The following is an 18,168-nucleotide window of genomic DNA, read 5'->3' as shown; positions in this document are numbered from 1 at the left end:
TCTGCGAGGCTGGCTGTACTCGTCGGACATGTGACGTGATCCCATGTCTAACGTAGACACAAACACGAAAATAGAAAACAAAAAACAAACATAAGCATAGGCATAGGCATAGGCAAATACATATGCTTATGATCGAAAGAGTGGGGAAGAGGGGGAGAAAGCTTATGCTCATGCTCATGCTTATGCTTATGCATGAGCATATGAGCATAAAAGAAAAAGAGAGAAAGATTAAGCATAGGCAAATACATATGCTTATGACAAGAGATCGAAAGAGGGGCAAGAGGGGGAGAAAGAGAGAGGAAAAGAGGAAAATGAGACATGCTCATGAGAGAAGGAAAGGAGGAAGAGGGGAAAAAGAGATTGAAAGAAGGAAAGGAGAAGGAGACATATGCTCATGCTTATGCTTATGCTTATGCATGAGCATAAGAGAAGGAGACATGTGCTTATGCTTATGCATAGGCAAATACATATGCTTATGAAAAGAGATTGAAAGAGGGAAAAGAGGGGGGAAAGAGAGATGAAAGGAGGAAAAGAGGAGAAGGAGAAGGAGAAGGAGACATATTCTCATGCATAAGCATAAGCATAAGAGAAGGAGATGTATGCTCATGCTTATGCTTATGCTTATGCATGAGCATAGAGAAGGAGACATATGCTTATGCTTATGCATAGGCAAATACATATGCTTATGAAAAGAGATTGAAAGAGGGAAAAGAGGGAGGAAAAGAGAGAGGAAAGGAGGAAAAGAGGAGGAGGAGACATATGCTCATGCTTATGCATGAGCATATAAGCATAAAAGAAAAAGAGAGAAAAAGAGATTGAAAGAGGGAAAAAAGAGAGGAAAAGAGGAAAAGAGATTGAAAGAGGGGAAAATAGCATAAACATAAGAAGGAGAAGGAGAAGGAGACATATGCTAATGCATAAGCATAAGCATAAGAAAAGGAGACATATGCTTATGCTTATGCATGAGCATAAGAGAAGGAGACATATGCTTATGCTTATGCATATAAGCATAAAAGAAAAAGAGAGAAAGCTTAAGCATAAAAGAAAAAGAGAGAAAAAGAGATTGAAAGAGGGGAAAGAGGGGGGAAAAGAGATTGAAAGAGGGGAAAAAGAAGAGGGGAAAGAGAGAGGAAAGGAGGAAAAGAGGAGAAGGAGGACACATATGCTCATGCTTATGCATGAGCATATAAGCATAAAAGAAAAAGAGAGAAAAAGAGATTGAAAGAGAGGAAAGAGGGGGAAAAGAGAGAGGAAAAGAGATTGATAGAGGGAGACATATGCTCATGCATAAGCATAAGCATAAGAGAAGGAGACATATGCTCATCCTTATGCTTATGCTTATGCATGAGCATAAGAGAAGGAGACATATGCTCATGCTTATGCTTATCCATGAGCATAAGAGAAGGAGACATATGCTTATGCTTATGCATAAGAGGAAGAAGAGGGAAAGGAAACAAAGCATATGCTTATGCTTATGCATGAGCATATAAGCATAAAAGAAAAAGAGAGAAAAAGAGATTGAAAGAGAGGAAAGAGGGGGGAAAGAGAGAGTAAAAGAGAAAAAGAGATTGAAAGAGGGAGATATGCTCATACATAAGCATAAGCATAAGAGAAGGAGACATATGCTCATGCTTATGCTTATGCATGAGCATAAGAGAAGAAGACATATGCTTATGCTTATGCATAAGAGGAAGAAGAGGGAAAGGAAACAAAGCATATGCTTATGCTTATGCATGAGCATATAAGCATAAAAGAAAAAGAGAGAAAGCTTAAGCATAAAAGAAAAAGAGAGAGCATAAACATAAGAGAAGGAAGAGGGGAAAAGAGATTGAAAGAGGGAAAAAAGAAAAGAAGGAAAGGAGGGAAAAAGAGATTGAAAGAGGGGAAAAAAGAAGAGGGGAAAAGAGATTGAAAGAGGAAAAAAAGAAGAGAAGGAAAGGAGGGAAAAAGAGATTGAAAGAGGGGGGAAAAGAAGAGGGGAAGAGAGATTGAAAGACGGGAAAAAGAAGAGGGAAAAAGAAGAGAAGGAAGAGGAGAAAAGAGGGGAAGAAGAGGGAAGAGAGGGGAAGAGAGGGGAAGAGAGGGTTTCGACACCCATCACTATAGCTAGTGCTTAAGGCGCTAGCTGCAAGCCAATGCAAATAACAAAAATAATAAAAGGAAAAAAGAGGAAGCACTTTCTTACCTGGAATAGTCCCGCTCGGTGTTTTGTGGACTAGCCCTATAAAAGAGAGGAAACATACCATTTTTCAAATAACTAGTTAGAGGAAGGAGGAGTTTAAAGAAGCAACTTCTCAAAGGGATTGGATTGAGGAGACAAGGAGAAAGAGGAGGAAGAGAATTACAAAAAAGACTAGAAGAGGTGAGTCTTCTTTCTTTCACAAAATCTCATTTTTTGTGTTAACTCTTGAAAATCAAGCATGAAAACTAGCACATAGCCTTAGCAATACAAGGAGAAACATGCTTCAACACTCACAAAATGAAATCTCACAAAAAACGAACCTACATTGCTCAAAGAGACTCACCTTCTTGAAAAACTTCTTTTCACACAAGCAAAAAGGGAGAAGGGTGGAGAGGGAGGACAAGTGTTAGGAGAGGGGTGAGTAGTGGTGAGGAGTGGAGAATAGAGAGGAGGAAAGCGAGGTTGTCAGATATAGGTGGGAGGAGAGATTGCTTTTCTTAGAATAGAGATTGCTAAAGAAAGCGCCGCATCGCGGGGTTTTGGGTTTTAGCCCACAGCATCGCTATATAGCGACGCTAGTCAATCACTATATAGCAACACTTATTTTTAAAAGCGTTGCTATATAGTGATGGAACACAGCAAATTGTCACTATATAGTGATGGAATAGAGCAAAACGTCGCTATATAGTGACACTTCAGAACACTTATTGTTTCAAGTTAAAAAAGAAGCTCATAGATGCTATTTTATTACTGTTAATATATTTCCTTGCAACTTATGTTGTGATTTTATAAGTGTGCAGATGGAAGGGACAAGTGGAAGCTCGTTAGATGATGTGCCAATGCCCAGGAGCACAAAGTGGCTTATGGAGAGGTTGTATTGTCATTGCACTCATTGCAAGCGAGAAGTATGACATCAACGTCGTATTAAATCATGCGCCACTTGCAGATGTATGGGGAGGAGCCCAAACTAGTACCCACCGTTGGTGTTACATGTGTTGATGGATTATCAGTAAGTTAAAGCTATTTAAGTTTGTGGTTAATATTGGATACCATTATGATACGAAACCTTGAGACAAGATCTTATATTTACACGAAATCTTCAAATAGGATGAGGAGGCTGACGAGGGTACGCATATACCTTCACACTTTGAGCAAGACTATAGTCTCCAGGATGATGACGAGGGTATGGTCGACATGATGGATTCTATTTTTAGGGGCACTACATCCCATGTACACATGATGTCAGAGTCTAAGGTCAAAATGCGAGAGTTGCAATCAACACAGTTGTATGAGGGTGCTAGGATGTCTAAACTACGTGCTTGTCTCTCAATCTTGAATCTGCAAGTAAAGTATGGGTGGTATTAGCTGGAAAAGAAATCAAGACAAGAGGCTAGAGGATAGGTATGGCAACGCTCAAGGGCCATAGAGGAATAGGGAACATGAGGGGAGGAGCATTAACATGGGTGGGAAAAAGGGATTAAGAGGGGAGGGAAAGAAGAGGGAGACTATGGCACAAGGGGAGAGGGAGAGGGGAAGGAGGAGTATGTACATGGCACAAGGGGAGATGGAGACATCAAGGGAAGAGGGTCATGCTTTATTTGAAAGGAAAGATGAGGGGAAATGTCAAAGTACTAGCTAGGTGGCTTTACAAGAATGAGTGTGTCTCATCAAGGAATAGCCCCCTCCTTTTATAGCCAAGAGAGAGGGTCTCTCCCAATAAATGCATCCTCCCACATGCAAGGTGTGTGTGGAAGAGTCTCCCATGTGGGCTAGGTGGTCACGCACTCTCAATTGTGTGCGATAACACTTGGCCACATTTTTCCACATATATCAACTCCCATATCCCAAGTCTATGATACTCCCTTGGTCTCTTCCCAATTTTATAATACGTTCAAACATCTAGGAGGACAAGTGGAGGGTTGGCACAAGGAATCTTGCCACCTCATCCTACTTTCCCCATTATTTAACTTGTACTCTTGGACCTTCTATACCTCCCCCACATGGGCCTATCCTATATGGAGTGAATAACCCAATATAATATCCATCTCCACCTATTTTATATTACTTCTCCCATGGACTTTGGGCCATATCTCACTAAATGCAAGCATGGGACCGCCTAGGTGGAGGGATGGCACATGGAGGAACCATGCCACCTTACATTTTATAATATTACTACCATGGATTATGTACATCACACCTTATGGGTCCTCTTACATGGAAGGGTGGCACATGGTCATGCCCTGCTACCTCAGCCCTAGACCCTATGCACACCATATTTTATTATACTATTGCCACACATACAAACACACACACATATTTATGCCTTTTTTTCCTCAGGCAAAATTATCCATAATAGTTCCCCCCCCCTAGGTAAGGAATGCACAGCATTTCCATGCCTAGGTCCATCACGCACAAAGAAGGGCTTGAGGTAATGCTTGTTGATCACCTTCTTGCCATATGGCTCATGCAGCTCCTAAACTTGTACAGACCCATTGCTATGTTTCTTGATGACTTTGTATGGACCAGTCCACAGTGGCAAAAACTTCTTATCCATTTGGTGGTCCAATCTTTTATCAAAGCATAGCACAACTTCCTATCCCTTGCGAATCTTAGCATCCAAGCGGGCCTTTTGTCGATTCTTTTGGATCTCTGTTTGGTGTAGTGCAAGGCATCGGGTTTCATCTAACTTCTCAAGTTGTACCAATCTGCCCTCTACATGTTCATCTTTTGTCATCCTCTATTCTTGTGCCAAATCTCAAGGCCGGAATCTCTATCTCTAGTAGTAAAAGTGCCTCAGTACCATAAACCAACTCAAAAGGAGTGTGACCTGTAGACATTTTATGAGTGATGTTGTAAGCCCACACGGCTTCAGTGACCTTCTCATCCCACTGGCTCTTGTTCCTTGCGGCCATTTTTCCCATGGTTTTACAAAGGAGGCCATTGGTCTACTCCGTTTGACCCATGGATGCTGGATAATGGATGCTAGAAGTGTGATGATCAATACCCATGCGATCCATGAGCAATTCCACTACTTCATTTAAGAATTGACTCCCATGGTCAGATACTATTTCCATGGGTGTCCCAAACCTTGTGCAGATATGTTCAAATATGAAATTTGAAACTGCCTTCCCATTTGCAGTGGGGAGGGTGATAGCTTCAGCCCACTTAGTGACATATTGAGTGGCTACCAAAAGATACTTCTTTTTGCGGGCAATCATGGGCAAGGGCCTGACAAAATCTATTCCCCACTTATGAAACAGATGGATGGACATCACTGGGTGATGTTGCCTAGGATGCAAATCCTTCCTACCAAAGAATTAGCATGGTTCACAGGTTTTGCAATACAAAGTGACATCCTTGAACAAGGTTGGCCAATAGTATCCAGCATGTAAAATATTCATAGCTTTATAGTCACTGGCATAGTGGCCTCCACAAAATCCATCATGATAATGCTTCAATACCTTAGGCACTTCATCTGCATCAATGGCCCATCTTAGTACCCCATCCATGCCTTGACAGTACAACACCCCATCAAAGAGGGTGTAGAGCCTACTATCTTTGCAGATCTTCTTTCTCTCATAGCTAGTACTTTCTGGAGGAAAGGAAAACACAGTCAGAAACCTGTAGATACCACCATAGCATGGATCCCCAACTTCTATGGCCGCTACAAGGGTTACATCGAGGCACTCCTCTAAATCAATCAAAGCATTCTTCAAGTTGGAACAACCCCCTTTTACAATTTTGAAAGAAAAATCATATTCTTGTAGAACTGCCAACCATTTGGCCAACTGGCCCATGGGATTTGGTGATTGAAGAACCTGCTTTGCAAGACCATTGCTAGAGATTATAATGAAGGACTTTCCAACCACATAATGCTTAAATTTCTCAATGCAAAACACCAAAGACAAGGCATGCTTGTTAGCCTCAGAGTAGCGCCGTTCAGTTTTGAGCCATTATTGAACAGGATACACGAACCGATCCTCCCCTTACTGGAGAAGAATACCCACCAGAGTGTGCTCACCGAACCCAAGGTTAATATAGAAAGTCTTTGACCAATCAGGATTGTATAGAATGGGTTTTGAAGCCAGAGCGTTCTTGATTTGTGCAAACCCATGATCACAATCCTCATCCCAAGAGGAATCAACCCCATCTTTTAATAGCATAGTCATGGGTCATGTCAAAGCAACATATTGATCAATGAAGCGGCAATAGTATCCTGCTAGATTGACAAATGACCGTACCTGATGTTTGGTTGTTGGTGGGGAGAGCTTGAGGATAGCTTCTACCTTCTCGGTGACCATTTGGAAGGCCAATCTAACCTTCATGACATGCTCTTTGCGTGCCGAGAATATACAAAAATCAGCTAAAAACACCTCCAAGAAAACCCCCAAATAAGGAGCAAACACCATCTGCATAAATCTTTAAAAGGTAGCAGGAGCATTGGTGAGGCCAAGTGGCATTACTTTGAATGCAAATGTCCCCCAAGGTGTGGCAAATGTGGTTTTAAGCACATCCTCCTCAGCAATTCTGATTTGATAGAACCCGGAGTAACCATCACAGAAAGTATACATCTCATGACCACTTACCTTCCAAGAATGACGTCTTGAAAGGGCAGAGGATGATGATCCCTCTTGGTGGCCGCATTGAGTTTCTTATGATCGATGCAAACCCGCCACTTGTTGTTTTTCTTTGGGGTGACTACCACTGGGGAAACCCATTCAATATTGTGAACCGAAACAATAAACCCAGCTTTTACAAGTTTTTGCAATTCTGATCACAAAGCATTGGTCTGTAGGGGCCCTAATCTCCGATACTTCTGAGCCACAGGCTTCGCATCAGGCTTCTGCTCTATCTTGTGCTCTATGGCAGTCACATGGCGAAGGTGGCGGTAGCTAGTTGCAAAGAGGTCAGGGAAATCTTTGAACATTTCTAGGAACTCATCTTTCTCACTTGGTGTGAGGTCTGGGGAAAGCATAGATTCAAGCTGTTGAGGACTAGCTATTACCTTTTCTATAGGTGGCGGGGTCGGAGACACCTCCATCATGTAAACTTCCTCCTCTGAGAACTCCTCCCCCTCGTCTGATTCTTCCACTGATTCAGACACTAAGGATGAGAGAGTATCACTGTCTTGCTCCTCTTCTTCTTCTGGTTCCATGGCACCTGGTTGCACCAGGATCTTCTCCTTAGAAGCACCAAAAAACATGTGTCTTGTCTTCCAATAGCTGACTGCATCACTCTTTCTCAACCATGGTCTCCCGAGTATGGCTGGGCAACTTCTGCCCGTATCTTCGATGTCCACTACATAGAAATTGACGGTGGTGGTCAACCCATTGACAGTGATGGGAAAATACTCAATGACTCCCAGGGTGGCGAGTCATCGACCATCTGCTACATTGATTCGAGTGGAGGAATTCCTTGTGCATTTCAAATTCAATTTCTTCATGATTCAAGGCACCATGATATTACATGCAGCTCCCCCATCAACACACACACTTTTGACACAACAATTATCTATGATGACATCTACTGTATGTGGGTGCCAATCAATTTTCCTTTTTCTTGCTCCTCCTTGTTAAGAGCCCTTGCTGCCTTAGGGCTTAATGCTATTAGTTGAGGGAGCGTGATGCTCAAAGACCGATGAGCAAGGTTCTGAATGACCAAATAGTCCTCTTGCCCCGAGCTGATGGGAAAATCTAAGGGCGACCACTTACTCCTGCGAGATCTTTTAGTCTTCTCTATTGGTGGGTCTACCATCTCAGCATCTGAGGGCTCTGAGAAGGACACCTTCTTCCTGGGGTGGCCCGGTGGTCCACGGTTTGAGAGGGGTCCGAGGTGGTATGACTTCTTTTCCCAAGGTCAAGGATCTCTACGTCAGAATCCTCAGTTCTTGATTCACTTAGAAGATTCACCCTTGGAATATTGGGACATTCCATGCGATAATGACCCTTCTGGTGGCACTCGTAGCATACAACATTGGCACGTTCTCTTGGATGGCGATTGGATTGATTTTTGATGCCCACCATCTCAAGCCGAAGATCATTCAGGGCCTTGGCTAGGTCATTGACTCCAGGTTCCTTAGCAGGAGGGGCCGGGGGAGTAGGAAGGAGGGGAACTCGTGGGAAAGGCTAGGGAAATCTTCTAGGCAGAGGTTGAGGATATACTCCTTGTTGAGGGTAAGCATCTAAGGGAGGACCATACATTTGAGGTGGAGGTGGTGAATACATCCGTGATGAGGGGTGGGGGTATGCCCCTGAGTTAGACCCCCCAGGTTGTTGTTGCAAGAATTGAGGGGGTTGCGGAGGGACAATCTTCTTGTTTGAAGAGGGGTCAGCAGATTGAACTTTATCAAACTTTTGAGCAATCTCATGTGCTAGCACCATAGTTTTTGGATTCTCCCATTTAAGCTTGAGGCGGAATTTGTCACTTGCTCCTGCTACAAGGTAGCCCAGCACATGCTGAGTCATTCTAGCTCAATATCCAGCATTGTCCTCTTGCATGGCAAATAAATAGTCCAGAAGCACGACCACTCAATCCACATATCGACGCACTGTCTCACCTTCCGACTGCTTCAAGTTTGCCACCTGCAAGTATACATTCTCGGGCTCCTCTTCTTTGCTCAAATACTCAATCATAGTTGCTGTCAACCTTCGCCAAATTTGGCAAACATCTTCGGCCTGCTTCTCATACCACACTTGAGCCAAACCCTCTAGAAATGTGGGAAGAACCAATAGCCATCTTTCTTCAGTAAGAAAGTTGAGAGAAACACAACGGCGCTTGAAGGCCACAAGATACTCACTAGGATTTTCTTCAACCCATCCACAGAACACAAGAAAGTCTACCATGCTTGGAAAATGGAAAAGAGAGAGGAGAAATGAGGCCTATCTATTGACAAAGAATAGAAAGAGGAAGCTTGAACTAAAAATCGGGTGAAGATACATCCACAAAGCATACATAGGCAGGGTAGGGTGTGACTAGTGTATTGTGAAATACTACACGGGAAGAATCTTCAGCATATAATAGCTCATAGACAATCTTAAAAGGACCAACCCTCATGATATTGCATCCATCTTTACAAGCGAGGGTTAGAGACACGGTGCTGCATGAGGTTGTTCATCAAGGCAAACAAGAATGCCATGACAAATGTCAACAGTTGGAGAGCTTGCACATCATGTTGGGATAAGTGTGATCAAGGGCTTGCTCTATGGTGCATGTGTGCATCTAGGGGAGTCACATGTGTGTGTGTGTATGTTGTAGAGGCACATCTAGTGCTATGATGTGTCTAGTGTGTAAGCCAAAGGCCCCCACATGGGAGGTTCCTTTGATTTAGGCCAGTCCCACTAATGTGGGGGCTGATTGCCACTGATGTAGGGAAGGTGCCTTTGATCTAGGCCACCTTCTCCCCATTTCTATTAGAGAGAGTCACCTCTCTCACAATCAATAGAGAACAACATTTTTTGTTACATCTTGTGCTCTCACTCCTCTTCCAAGATGCATCTATTCTATCCCACGTGTTTCTACACATCACCTTCAGCTTCTTCCAGTTCTTGAAATCGCCATGCTATTTCTTCAAGGGGTGTGCCGTCTGGCATCCTTCTTTTGAGCAATGTCCTTGAGGACCTTCTTGATGCCGAAGTCGGTAAACTCGTATCAAATATGCCCAACACTTAGTTTCATGATGACCACAACCTTTGCATTCCTTACAAATGATCACCCTCCTTCGTGGCTTACGGCTTTGTTGGGGTGGTGCTTCCACTCGCGTCATGCGTGATTGAAGTACAAGCTTCACGTGCTAAGAAATCAGCAGCTAGATTTTGAGCTCGAGGGATATGCTGAATTTTTACCTCTTCAAATTGGTTGCAAAGTTCCAATGCTTGTTGATGTCATGGAACCAAGCCTTTGCTCTGCACCTTCCACCTTCCACTAACTTGTTCACACACTAGTTGAGAATCTCCTTGCACCTCAAGTTTCTTGACATGATGTTCTTGTGCCTTTTGTGGCCCAAAAATGAGTGCCAAGTACTCAACTTGGTTGCATGTACTTGCAGGTGCAGACTTGCTATAACAATACTCCTCACCACCTAATGAAGTGAGCTTCACACCCATGCCAGCAGCCTTGGTCGAAGGTTTGTAAGCTCCATCAAATTGAAGGATCCAAGATGTCATCACACCAAGACTAAAATCCAAACATCCCAAGTTTCTCGGTAGTCCAAGATAGGTAGAAGGAGAGGGTGGGGAGAATTGAATACTTGAGCCAAACGTTCAGCACCAAATAAACTTGCAATCCTTTGTTGATAGTTTATCTTTAGACCAAAAAGAATTACAACTTGAAACTCAAAATGAGGCATAAAGGGTTGATTAGGTACAAAGGGATTCCTTGGTCGAAACATTAACCATAGCCAAGCCCTAGAAACCTTTGTAGTGAGATTGAGAATAAACCATTCAAGATGAGCTTATCCACAGGAATTAATAAGCAGATGCGCCAAATCTCCCCCCAAGCTTGGGGAGCATCCCACCCTTCAAAGAAGGACACCCTTTTAATTACCTCCGAAGCAGCAAGTAGCTCGATCATTGCACAATGAGTAGAATTGAAATCAAAGTCCTCCCAGTGTATCACTAGTTCTTCACCTTGAATCATCCATAGTGTATCATCCCACCCATCGTCTCCTTGAGCAATGCACTGTACAATCAGTTGTTGAAGATCGACATGAAGATCAAGAAAGAGATCTCGTCCATTGGTAGCCGTAAGGTGCAGAGGACTAGGCACCAAATCCTTAAGCTCGTCGAGAAGTGACATAAATATCCACCCTCCTCGTGTGGCGTGCGTCCGTGAAGTGAACTTGAAAAAGTTTAGAATCTGCGATCTAGTAGGAGATATGAGTAGAGCACAGTAAGTGAAGTACTTTTGCTTTTTACAGCATGTGAAAACTCTGGTTAGAGAGTTACAGTTCCCGAGATTTCAATATATAAGCAAAAATCATTACATTTTCATCACTTCTTATCTGTTGGCCCAATGATAAGCCTCCCCCTTGTGAAGGGGGAGGTCTTGGGTTCAAATCCCACTCTTTAATAAAAAGAGAGGAGAGGAGAGGAGAAGGAGAAGAGAAAGATAAAGAGAAGAGAGGGGGGGCGTGGGATCTTTTACAGTTTTGCAAAAGCCTAGAAAAACTATCCGCGACTAGTCCGCGATGCGCGCGGGTGTACACAGTAGATGTGCGGATGCACGCGCAAGAACTCAGAGGGAGCACGGATATTTTGTAGACACATGTCACTTGATTGGCTACAACTGGCTCTACATAAAGTCAAATGCGATGGAGAGATAATAAACGAGCGCGAGCGAGAGTTATCATCTGGATGTATGATGCATGTAAGTTTCTTACCTCTTGACATAATTAAGTAATTATTTGTGGCAATATATGCTATAAAATAGATGCATCTTTATTGTTTTAATGATGCTCTTTTATAGTACAAAAAGTACAGTGCATTGTGTTTATATGGACGACATTTTCATGTGGAACGCATCGATTCAAAGAGAGTCATGTATGATTGTGGAGTCATGGCTAACCTCATACAAGAAAGCATGCTTTAGATACCAATCTTCTCTTCTCACAGTTGTGGAACCATACGTGAAATCTATGAAGTTGATTTCAGACGATTTAGTATTTTCATTCTTGATGTAAAATGGTTTAGAACTATTTACAACGGTCCCCATGCAACAGTGAGAAAAGATAGTAGCGGTTTCTTTGCAATAGACTCCACCAAACATTGGACCGATGAAAGTGATACTTTTTTTCTTCCTGAGCACTATGAGCAGGTGCATACTAATGATTTAATTAATTGAAGCTTTCGTTTTTAAAGATCCATTGATACATGTACTTAAGCATAATTTCATATATATAATTGACGACATTTGGCACCCATCCTCAATATAGGTGGTTTTTCATCCGGATCGTTTTGATCCAAGATGGTGGTACGTGATCCAAGTTGCACCATGAAGTAAGCAAATTTTTGAAGATATAGATGTGGATATGGAGATGCCACTACCAATGCTGGATCCAATTGATCCAGATGAATCTAGCAAAGAAGATGAAGATCACAATATGAGCCAAGAGGAAGATGCGCATAATGACATTGCAGGGGAGGAAGATGGAGATCACCATATTGAGGAAGAAGACAACGATCATCAAGAATCACCACACTTTATTGAAGAAGATGATGAAGTACTTTTAGGTGAGTGTACGATGCTAGAGTATGATGATGATATAGGAGATCAACTTGGTATAGAGTTAGAGATAGACTTGTTTGGTGCATTAGACTTGGCTCAAGATGAAACCGTTGATGTAAATGCTCTTCATTGATTTCTTTCATCTCAAACTTGGACATGAATATATGAGCTTCAAAGGCTTGATGTACATGCTCTCATACTTTTATTCTCTCAAAAGATCAAACATGTATGAAAATTAAAAAGAAATTGCCATTGGAGAAAACTAACTTTTAAGGTCGATATGAGAAAAAAAGCTCTTTGCAAAACGTCGCTATAAAAACTCAGTCTCGCTATATAGTGCCACTTACAATTCTGATAAATGTCGCTATATAGCGACTTTAGAAATCGTCGCTATATAGCGACGTTTACCTAAAGTCGCTATATAGTGATGCTTCATGAGGCACGCTTCCAATACCAACGATTAGCACCCCACGTGTGCTAAACGTCGGTACTTAAACGTCGCAATAGTATCCATGTGTAGTAGTGAATGTATCTCTTCTCTCGAGGGCACTCTCCTTAAAACCTGATCAACCCCTCTCATGCAAAGCTCATCATCAATCATCATATATTCTTCTCTTTTGTATGAAGTGATACTTTTGACTCTTCTTAAGCTCTTGAGGTAGATATCTAGTTAAGTAAGAAATCCACTACCTAAACCAAGTATTCTCTCCCTCTGTACAAGGGATCTTCAAGCTTTGCTATCACTAGATCTTGATCACTCATTTCGTGAGCCAACTCATGTGCCATTTGATTATCCTCCCTTCGACATGCTGGGTGTTCCATGTTCTAAATTGATGAAGCAGCCTTCTTACTTTGGCTAGATACCCTCTCAACCTCAGGTTTCTTGCTTGCCAACTTCCCATGACTTGCTTCACTACTAATAGAGAATCTCCCTTGATCATTATCTTATGAATTTTCAGCTTTAGTGCAGCCTTTAACCCTTCATATAATGCTGCATACTCTGCCTCATTATTGCTTCTAGCTTCCAGATGCACTCCCTCCTAAATCAACTTTCTCTCTAAATCATTAATCACATAGCCTCCTTTAGCTTATCCTCTTTTCCACTTCTTTCACCAAAATGGGACTTTCTTTGTATGTTAACAGATCTGCCAGTGTGGCTCTAGAAGTGCTCTCCACCAAAAATGAGAAAGTATATTCTTGTAGTTCAACCAACCACTTCATCATACTCCGAGAAAGGGCTGAATTATTGACCAATTGAGGCAATAAAGTGTAGTAAGTCAAAACAACAAATGGCTTCGAGATAAGATATGCCTTGAACTTCCTGCAAGCATACACTAAACTTGACAGAACTAGCTCTGCCTCTGTATATCTCCTCTCTGCTTCTGTCTTAACTCTGCTAGCATAATACATAGGCCTCATATAATGGGACTCCTCCCCTTTTTGCAATAAGATGGCTCCCACAGCATCTAGTCCAAATGACGGGTTTACATAAAAGGTATGAGAGAAATCTGGAGCTTTCACACATGCAATCTCTCCCAACACTTCCTTCACTCTATTGAACACTGCTTCTCAATCTTCACTCCATTGTAGAGGCTCTTCTTTCATAGCTTCTTTCCCTCTTCTTTCATAGCTTGTTGCAAAGGGTACAACAACTGAGAGACCAAATGTATGAATCTTGTCATATACTTCACTTTCTGCACAAAAGTTAGTAACTGTTTAGATGTAGAGGGAGCTAGAAGTAAGATAAGGGCTTTCACCTTCTCTAGATCAAGTTAAATGCCATTTTGAGACACTATATGTCCCAATAACTTCACTGTGGAGCATCCCAAATGACACTTCCGTGGATTGAAATGTCCTCCCATTTCATCCATTCTATGGAACGCTTGATCCAGCCTCCATGCATGCTCTCTCTTGGAACTGTATAGACATATATCATCCAGAAATGCTCTCATAAATTTATCAATGAAAGGGGCTAACACTTCATCATCAATATTCTGCTGATACCATGCCGGTGCATTTTTCAATCCAAATGGCACTACTCTGTAATAAAAGCAATCCCATGGTGTGATAAATGTAGTTTTGATTTGATCTTCCTCTGCAATTGAGATTTGGAAGTACATCCAGAATATCCATCACACACATTGTACCTTATATACCCTGCCACTCTATCCAATATATTATCAATAAAAAGAAGAAGATAATGATTGCTTTTTGTTACCACATTAAGAGGTTTGTAATCAATGCATAGTCTCCATCCTCCTATGTGCTTGGGAATGATTACCACTGGATTGCTGCAATCTAAATGCTCCACCGGATATATTAGCCTAGCTTTGACAAACTTATTTAACTCCTCTCTCGACACATGCAAAAGCTCTTTGTGTATTCTCCTCAACTTCTAAAACATAGGATTGCTGCCTTCTTTTAGCTCAATGTGCATTGGCTCACATATGAAACCCCTGATCTCTTCATGTGAGGTAATGAACAGCTTTTGATACTGATGAATGACCTTCATATACTCCTCCTTCTCCACTCCTTAGCTTACTCTCCTCCTTAGCTTCTTGAATTTCTGCTACTTGCAATTCATATGCACACTACTACACACCGATCCTATTGCGACGCTTAAGTACCGACGTTTAGCATGCGCGGGGTGCTAATCATTAGTATTGGAAGCGGGGTTCGTTAAGGGTCACTATATAGCGACTTTTATCAAATTGGTAATTGTTGTTATATCGCGACACTGAGATAGTTTTCTATAGCGACGTTTTATAGAGAGTTTTTTTTCCCATACGGACCTTAAAAGATAGTTTTTCCCAATGACAATTTTTTTTAAATTTTCATACAGGTTTGATCTTTTGAGAGAATAAAAGTACAAGAGCATGTACATCAAGCCTTTAAAGCTCATATATTCATGTCCAAGTTTGAGATGGGAAAAAATCAATGAAGAGCATTTACATCAACGGTTTCATCTTAAGCCAAGTCTAACGCGCCAAACAAGTCTATCTCTAACTCTATACCGAGTTGTTCTCCTATATCATCATTGTACTCTAGCATCGTACGTTCACCTAAGAGTACTTGATCATCTTCTTCAATAAAGTGTGCTGATTCTTGATGATCGTCGGCTTCTTCCTCAATATCATGATCTCCATCTTCCTCCCGTACGATGTCATTATGCGCATCTTCCTCTTGGCTCATATTGTGATCTTCATCTTCTTCGCTAGATCCATCTAGATCAATTGGATCCGGCATTGGTAGTGGCATCTCCATATCCCCATCTCTATCTTCAAAATTTTACTTACTTCGTGGTGCAACTTGGATCACGTACCACCATCTTGGATCAGAACGATGCAGATGAAAAACCATCTATATTGAAGATGGGTGCCAAATTCCATCAATTACATATATGAAATTATGCTTAAGTACATGTATCAATGGATCTTTAAAAACAAAAGCTTCGATTAATTAAATCATTAGTATGCAGCTGCTCACAGTGCTCGGGAAGAACAAAATATCACTTTCATCGGTCCAAATTTTGGTGGAGTCTATTGCAAAGAAACCACTACTGTCTTTTCTCACTGTCGCATGGGGACCGTTGTAAATAGTTCTAAACCATTTTACATCAAGAATGAAAATACTAAATCGTCTGAAATCAACTTCATAGATTTCGTGTATGGTTCCATAATAATCCAATTGTGAGGAGAGAAGATTGGTATTCGAAGCACTTGCTCAGCTATCTTGTGTGAAGGTAGCCATGACTCCACAATCATATGTCACTCTCTTTGAATCAATGTGTTCCATGCGAAAATGTCATTCATATGACCATAATGCACTGTACTTTTTGTAATGTAAAAGAGCATCATTAAAACAATGAAAATGCATATATTTTATAGTGTATATTGCCCTAAATAATTACTTAATTATGTCAAGAGGTAAGAAACTTACATGCATCATACATCCAGATGATAACTCTCGCTCGTGCTTGTTTATTGTCTCTCCATCACGTTCGGCTTTACATAGAGCGAGTTGTAGCCAATCAAGTGACATGTGAGTGGCGAGAAGAGCCAAATCCCATGGATATGGTTGTGATCGCCTGTACATTACTCTGAATCTAGTCCTTGCATTCATTCTTTTTGCTTTGGCCGCTTCATATCTCTCAATCCACTTCTGCATCTCCTTATTATTGAGGATATAAAACTTATTGAATTTCTCCATTTGCTCTTCGCTCATCTTTCTTTCAATCCATTTTCCTTGGAGAACCTTGCCAATGATGCAATCATCATCCTTGTTATGCCAAGCTTGCAGCATATCGAGATCCATGGATGCAAGAAACTCCGTGATATATACTAATGACTCTTGCACAAGCCATCCCTCTACCATGCTTTCTTTAGGTCTTGCTCTTTGTCTTACAAATCCCTTCAAAGTTTTCATAAACCGCTCAAGAAAAAACATCCACCAACTATGAACGGTACCTGCAATGGCCACCTCATCAACTATGTGCACAAGCAAGTGCACTTGAGTTGTCATAATGCTTGAGGGAAAGTGCTTCTCAAGCAAGCATACGGCTTCGATGGATTTCACCCTAGCCTTCTTGATGCTTGATATGGAGATCTCTTTTTGAGATATCCACCTATTTCACATGCCCATGTAAGATATATTCATAATCAGTCTACAGATTATTCAGCTTAAATTGAAGAAAATGCAATCAATGCAATTTGATAGTAAGCATACCTCACAATACCACTAATCTTGAATATAGCATTTCTAACATCTCCTTGTAAGCACCCTTCTATTGTAATTGGGAGGATGAACTGTCAAAGCAACAAAGAAGTCATGTCAACAATATAACATAATCATAATTACACTGACACATCACAATTATCAGTACACTAATCCTACAGCTGATTGTCTATGTGCTTCCAAGCTGCACAATCTGCGGGAATCTTCAATGTGTCATTAGTGGACTGATGAGATGCATGCCATGTCATCAACTCCGCTATGGATTTGCATCTGAATATGTGCTGTATTATTGCAATGATGGGAAAGTGTCTCAAGACCTTTACCGGTATTTGCTCACCTACAAGTCATCTCTATATCGTTGTTCCCCACACTTCAGACAACTAGCCCAATCTCCATGCTCACAATGAAAGAGAATACAGTCATTACGGCAAGAATGGATGGTATCATAATCCATACCCACCATTGTTAGCATCTTCTTCGCTTCATCTCTTGATGCGGGCATGGTATTTGGTGCAGTTAACATCTTCTGGAGCAACCTATCACAATTCAAACATAAATAGGCTTTGAATAATGATGATTCGGTACACTAATCCTATAGCTTAGAATCCTTGTAAGATATTGAGCAAGCTTAGAACCTTACAACCTCACATTGAGCAAACATTTATAGACTCCTGCATTCTTTGAATTAGAGTGACAAAGGTTTGTATCTATTTGCTCAATAGTAGGCTATTGAAGCTTCACATGGGAGGAAAGACAGGAGAAAAGAGAGGAGGAAAGAGAGGAGAAAAGAGAGGAAAAGAGAGGAGAAAAAGGAGAAAAGAGAGGAGATAAGAGAGAAAAAGAGAGGAGATAAGAGAGAAAAAGAGGGAAAGTGAAAAGAGAAAAAGTGGGGATAAAAGAGAGAAAAAGTGGGGATACAAAGGCTTCAAATAATGATGATTCTCAAACATACATGATGATTCTCAAAACAAACAATATCCAAATAATAAGTCAAATCAATGCAGGAGCTAACCTCATTAAGGCCGAGACAC

This window comes from Dipteris shenzhenensis, chromosome 3, assembly GCF_047967505.1.
Source record: "Dipteris shenzhenensis isolate YYH24624 ecotype China chromosome 3, Dip_SZ_1.0, whole genome shotgun sequence".
Classification (NCBI taxonomy): domain Eukaryota; kingdom Viridiplantae; phylum Streptophyta; class Polypodiopsida; order Gleicheniales; family Dipteridaceae; genus Dipteris; species Dipteris shenzhenensis.
This window is presented reverse-complemented; position numbering follows the sequence as displayed.